Here is a 7,010-nt window from a genome sequence, read left to right as displayed (position 1 = left end):
CTCACTTATCGCGGAAAAGTAAACACGTAATTCTACAGAAAAACTGACAGGATATGTTTGTAATAGGTTCAATTGGGTAAAAACCTGTAATTTTTAAAACCTGAACCTGTTTGAAAAATTCATTTGAGCTTATTAATTACAATTTTATTTTGTAAACGATCCTAACATTATTCATTCACCTAAACACTTATCAAACAACAGGCACACATGAACTACTAATGTGACATTTATTCGTCGAGTAACTCGGAATAGTTACCTTAAGCTAGCAAAGAGACAAGCAATAAACTTGAGAAAGCTTCTAAAACCCAAAATTACTCTTCATCTTCAACCACATATGAGTCACCTAAAATAATTATGTGAAAGGACGATATTAACGAATTATCATTATATAAAATATGAGTCGGAAATATAATTATTTCAAATGAACTAAACTAGGCGCCTAAAGAAATCCATAACCACGACTCGAGGACCGTTTGGGCAGCCCTATTTCCGCCTCAACAGCCACCTATGGCTAAGGCTGCACTCACCCAAGCCACTGCCTAGGCCAGGCAGCCACTGCCCAGTCCCAAACAGCCACCATTATAACCCAAAATCAGTTGTGACCAACCAGTCCATAGGACGGGTTTATAACTTCAAACACAACTCAGCCCATTGAAAAGAAAACATGTAAACAGCTGGGGAAAGATCAATCGTATACAAAGGGATAGCTGTTTAAGACAAATTCAATAATACAAAGCGATATCTTTCCGAGCGATAGTAGTAATTCAGTAATTTCTAATATTAAATGCGACATGGAGTAATTTGTTCACTATTCTCAAACCTGGAAGAGTTGGGAGCGTGAGACGTCGACACTTAAATAATTGTTAATACTTATCAGACCCATCAAAACAGAGACCAGTTCAGTCCCTTTAACGGCTCCAAAGCCGAGTTCAAAACAGTCGAATTTCCCACCCAGAAAATCGTGTTATACCAGTCCATTTCGGTCCAAGAACAAAGTCGAAACAGCCCAGACTTTGACCCTCACACACCCGTTCCAAACACCAATCCTTATGACCCACACTCAGTCCTAAAATACATACAACCCATTGTAACAGTCCCAAAGATGTCCCGATTTTTGGCCTTAAAAACGATCCCAATTTCAACACCTATAATTTCGGGAAATGTGCCAAAACAAATCAAATACCCCATTTTCACTATTAAAGAAGCTCATTTGTGACCGTCTTAAGACGAAATTTTAAGCATTAAAATGATAGTATTCACCCAATTAAATTACCCAACATAATTACCCACTTCACCATGAATCCAAAGGTACTAACTTTTCTCAAAATTAATAAGTAAATCTAGTATAAGACCGTCACATGCTACAATAATATGGAAATTTCATAAAGAATGAAACTTTAACACAAGTAAGCATCCAATATACAAACTAGCATACAAAAACGACTTAGTAACGAATAATCTTATCACCGTTACCTTAAACGCTCCTTATTCTCCGAATAAATGGTCCACAAGGCACGAGCCTCACCCCGGGTCTTCGAATCCTTCATAAAAGGGCAAGAAAACGGAATAAAGAAGCTAAAAGACGACACTTTTATAAGACGGCGAAAGACGAAACCACTACAAAAAGGAGACTTTCTTACCTTAAAAGGAGGAGGAAGGAAAGGGGAAGAGAATGGTACAAAAATTACGGAATTTGGTTGAGAATGGAGGCGGGATCTGGGGTTTGAATGATCGGAAATGGTGTTGATGATTTTGGTGGATTGTATGCTGTAAATAGACATTTAGATAGCCTTTCACATGATAGAATGTTAGAATTTAGGTTGGTAAGTAGGACTTTTTGCCCTCTTAAGGTTAAGTGGGTGTCTTACTTGACTTGTGTGGTGAGTCTTGTGTGGTGTGGGCTAAAGTATTCAAGCTGGGACTAGCTGTGTCTAGGTCCTAGGTGAGTATTTCGGCCTTCATCATAGATAGGTCTTTGTAGTCTCTGACGAGTATATGTTCACTGCTTGATAGCCTTTGTGTTCCTGACTAGTGGATGTTTATCCAAGTTGGGGCATGACCTCAGGTACTTATTTTGATAGTATGGGGTCAGCTTAAGTACTAGCCAACCCTTCGGTGGTGTCCTTAGGGTACTCACTTCAATTTGTTTTATAAAAAAAGTTGTGGGTCTTGGGTGCGGTGGTGTATCCGCATGTCTAGGTCTGCGCAGATTTTAGGCTAGGGTTGTGTTGTCTCTTGGCCATGTTTTCTTAATAGTAACCGCTGAGCCAAGATACCGGTTCGATTACCTTCCCTACCTCGTGGTATAGACTCGAGTTACAAAGTGACTATTGACCGTACTAAGAACTTATGCCTGTCTTTGATATATTGCCCTTTCTTGTATGGTGATTCTATGAATCATAGAAGGTGAGATGCAAGCCGGCTATGGTTGATAGAGTTTGGATTCCTGGATGTTATGTGATTCACATGATAGTGTAGTATGAGTCGGTCTAGTATTCACATGCTAGGACTATGTGTTGTTATATTGTTGTTCACATGATAAGCACGATTGTCTAGCATCTATATGCTAAGGCTATGTGTTGTTCATATTCATATTCTTATGTTTACATGTTATATTAATTATGACATTTCGTGGCTGGGAGAACTCGGAGTTACTCCCCACCGATCGTGGCTTTCGTATTTGTATAAAATGCGAATGATGTAGGTGATGCATATATGGGGTACATGGACGAGCTAGCGAGCAAAGTAACCTTGGGACCTAGACTGGTTTTATTTCATTGTGACCCTTAAACCCTTTTTATGTCACATACATTTTAGGGACATATGTCTCCCTTTCTCATATTTGGTTTGTATAACTTTCTTTTCGCGACTTTAGCGATGTTTCATTCTTGAGATTTATTTTGGACCTTGCATGTTTGACACCTTCCCTTTTGGATATCTTTATAACAGGTTCAGGTTTTAAAAATTACAGGTTTTTACCCAATTGAACCTATTACAAACATATCCTGTCAGTTTTTCTGTAGAATTACGTGTTTACTTTTCCGCGATAAGTGAGGGTGTCACAATTTCAGCCTCAAATAACGAGCTTTAACACATTTTTCACGATAATCCGAGTTTCGACGAATTGTGGTTTGTGGCACATCGGCACCCCCAAATGTCTTCCGTTGGTGCTCAAAATTTGCGTGGCCGCTTTATCTGACCCGAGAAACTTTCTATGTGATTTCCGGAGAATTTTATTCCGGAACCCCGGAATGCCGAAAAACCGTGTATATACACTTCAATTTCAGCCGTTCGGAAGGTCGTACCGGAACCTATTTCTTTTTCCCTTGTTTTTCAATCACGCGTCTGAGCTCATTTCAGAAATCAACCTGTTCGATTTCAGGAATCAATCTGTACGATTTCAGCCTCAAATAACGAGCTTTAACACATTTTTCACGATAATCCGAGTTTCGGCGAATGTTGGTTTGTGGCACACCGATACCCCCAAATGTCTTCCGTTGGTGCTCAAACTTTGCGTGGCTGCTTTATCTGACCCGAGGAGCTTTCTATGTGATTTCCGGAGAATTTTATTCAGGGACCCCGGAATCCCGAAAAACCGTATATTATACACTTCAATTTCATCCGTTGGGAAGGTCGTACCGGAACCTGTATCTTTTTCTCCCTGTTTTTCAATCACGCATCCGAGCTCATTTCAGGAATCAACCTGTTCGATTTCAGAAATCAACCTGTTCGATTTCAGCCTCAAATAACGAGTTTTAACACATTTTTCACGATAATCCGAGTTTCGGCAAATGCTGGTTTGTGGCACACCGGCACCCCCAAATGTCTTCCGTTTGTACTTAAACTTTGCGTGGCCGCTTTATTTTACCTGAGGAACATTTTATGTGATTTCCGGAGAATTTTACTCCGGGAGACCGGAATGCCGAAAAACCATGTATTATACACTTCAATTTCAGCCCTTCGGAAGGTCGTACCGGAACCTGTTTCCTTTTCTCCCTGTCTTTCAATCACGCGTCCGAGCTCATTTCAGGAATCAACCTATTCGATTTCAGGAATCAACCTGTTCGATTTCAGCCTCAAATAACGAGCTTTAACACATTTTTCACGATAATCCGAGTTTCGACGAATTGTGGTTTGTGGCACATCGGCACCCCCAAATGTCTTCCGTTGGTGCTCAAAATTTGCGTGGCCGCTTTATCTGACCCGAGGAACTTTCTATGTGATTTCCGGAGAATTTTATTCCGGAACCCCGGAATGCCGAAAAACCGTGTATTATACACTTCAATTTGGTAGTTCGGAAGGTCGCATCGAACCCATTTTTTTCTCCTTGTTTTTCAATCACGCGTCTGAGCTCATTTCAGGAATCAACCTGTTCGATTTCAGGAATCAATCTGTACGATTTCAGCCTCAAATAACGAGCTTTAACACATTTTTCACGATAATCCGAGTTTCGGCGAATGTTGGTTTGTGGCACACCGATACCCCCAAATGTCTTCCGTTGGTGCTCAAACTTTGCGTGGCTGCTTTATCTGACCCGAGGAGCTTTCTATGTGATTTCCGGAGAATTTTATTCAGGGACCCCGGAATCCCGAAAAACCGTATATTATACACTTCAATTTCATCCGTTCGGAAGGTCGTACTGGAACCTGTATCTTTTTCTCCCTGTTTTTCAATCACGCGTCCGAGCTCATTTCAGGAATCAACCTGTTCGATTTCAGAAATCAACCTGTTCGATTTCAGCCTCAAATAACGAGCTTTAACACATTTTTCACGATAATCCGAGTTTCGGCAAATGCTGGTTTGTGGCACACCAGCATCCCCAAATGTCTTCCGTTGGTACTTAAACTTTGCGTGGCCGCTTTATTTTACCTGAGGAACATTTTATGTGATTTCCGGAGAATTTTACTCCGGGAGACCGGAATGCCGAAAAACCATGTATTATACACTTCAATTTCATCCGTTCGGAAGGTCGTATCGGAACCTGTTTCTTTTTCTCCCTGTTTTTCAATCACGCGTCCGAGCTCATTTCAGGAATCAACCTGTTCGATTTCAGGAATCAACCTGTTCAATTTCAGCCTCAAATAACGAGCTTTAACACATTTTTCACGATAATCCGAGTTTCGGCGAATGCTGGTTTGTTGCATACCGGCACCCCCAAATGTCTTCCATTGGGGCTCAAACTTTGCGTGGCCGTTTTATCTGACCCGAGGAATTTTCTATGTGATTTCCGGAGAATTTTATTCCGGGACACCGGAATGCCGAAAAACCGTGTATTATACACTTCAATTTCAGCCGTTCGTAAGGTCGTACCGGAACCTGCTTCTTTTTCTCCCTGTTTTTCAATCACGCGTCCGATCTCATTTCAGGAATCAACCTCTTCGATTTCAGCCTCAAATAACGAGCTTTAACACATTTTTCACGATAATCCGAATTTCGGCGAATGTTGGTTTGTGGCACACCGGCACCCCCAAATGTCTTCCGTTGGTGCTCAAACTTTGCGTGGCCGCTTTATCTGACCCGAGGAACGTTCTATGTGATTTCCGGAGAATTTTATTCGGGACCGGAATCCTGAAAAACCGTGTATTATACACTTCAATTTCAGCCGTTCGGAAGGTTGTGCCGGAACCTGTTTCTTTTTCTCCCTGTTTTTCAATCACGCATCCGAGCTCATTTCAGGAATCAACTTGTTCGATTTCAGGAATCAACCTGTTCTATTTCAGCCTCAAATAACGAGTTTTAACACATTTTCACAATAATCCGAGTTTCGACGAATCTGGTTTGTGGCACACGGACACCCCCAAATGTCTACCGTTGGTGCTCAAACTTTGCGTGGCCGCTTTATCTGACCCGAGGAATTTTTTATGTGATTTCCGGAGAATTTTATTCCGGTGCCTCGGAATCCTGAAAAACCGTGTATTATATCCTTCAATTTCAGCCGTTCGGAAGGTCGTACCGGAACCTGTTTCTTTTTCTCCTTGTTTTTCAATCACACGTCCGAGATCATTTCAAGAATCAACCTGTTCGATTTCAGCCTCAAATAACGAGCTTTAACACATTTTTCACGATAATCCGAGTTTTCCGCGAATGCTAGTTTGTGGCACACCGGCACCCCCAAATGACTTCCGTTGGTGCTCAAACTTTGCGTGGCCGCTTTATCTGACCCAAGGAACTTTCTATGTGATTTCCGGAGAATTTTATTCCGGTACCCCGGAATCCCGAAAAACCGTGTATTATACACTTCAATTTTTAGTTGTTCAAACGTCGTCATCAGGAACCTATTTCTTTTTCTCCCTGTTTTGCAATCACGCGTCCGAGCTCATTTCAGGAGTCAACTTGTTCGATTTCAGGAATCAACCTGTTCGGTTTCAGACTCAAATAACGAGTTTTAACACATTTTCACAATAATCCGAGTTTCGGCAAATGCTGGTTTATTGCACACCGACACCCTCAAATGTTTTCCGTTGGTGCTCAAACTTTGCGTGGCCGTTTTATCTGACCCGAGGAATTTTCTATGTGATTTCCGGAGAATTTTATTCCGGGACACCAGAATGCCGAAAAACCGTGTATTATACACTTCAATTTCCGCCGTTCGGAAGGTTGTACCGGAACCTGTTTCTTTTTCTCCCTGTTTTTCAATCACGCGTCCGAGCTCATTTCAAGAATCAACCTGTTTGATTTCAACCTCAAATAACAAGCTTTAACACATTTTTCACGATAATCCTAGTTTTGCGAATCGGTTTTCAGGCACACCAAGCACCCCCAAATGTCTTCCGTTGGTGCTCAAACTTTGCCTGGCCGCTTTATCAGACCCGAGGAACTTTCTATGTGATTTCCGGATAATTTTATTCCGGGACGCCGGAATCCCGAAAAACCGTGTATTATACACTTCAATTTCCGCCGTTCGGAAGGTAAATGATCGGAACTCGCTTCTTTTTTTCTCTCTGTTTTTCAATCACGCGTCCGAGCTCATTTCAGAATCAACTTTGTTCGATTTCACCTCAAATAACGAG

At 41.5% G+C, this 7,010-nt stretch overlaps 1 long non-coding RNA gene across 1 annotated transcript; it reads right to left on the bottom strand.

The window, feature by feature from the left end:
- Positions 1–259: 259 nt before the first annotated feature.
- Positions 260–1,755, bottom strand: LOC141622706 (uncharacterized). The gene is made up of 3 exons (XR_012533068.1): positions 1,641–1,755; positions 1,474–1,541; positions 260–343 (listed from the first exon to the last, which is right to left on the bottom strand). It is a non-coding gene; the product is annotated as an uncharacterized LOC141622706 (long non-coding RNA).
- Positions 1,756–7,010: the final 5,255 nt, after the last annotated feature.

The sequence above is a fragment of the Silene latifolia genome, chromosome X, assembly GCF_048544455.1.
Source record: "Silene latifolia isolate original U9 population chromosome X, ASM4854445v1, whole genome shotgun sequence".
Taxonomy (NCBI): Eukaryota; Viridiplantae; Streptophyta; class Magnoliopsida; order Caryophyllales; family Caryophyllaceae; genus Silene; species Silene latifolia.
Note: the sequence above shows the minus strand (reverse complement) of the source record. Positions and strands in the feature narration are given on the sequence as shown.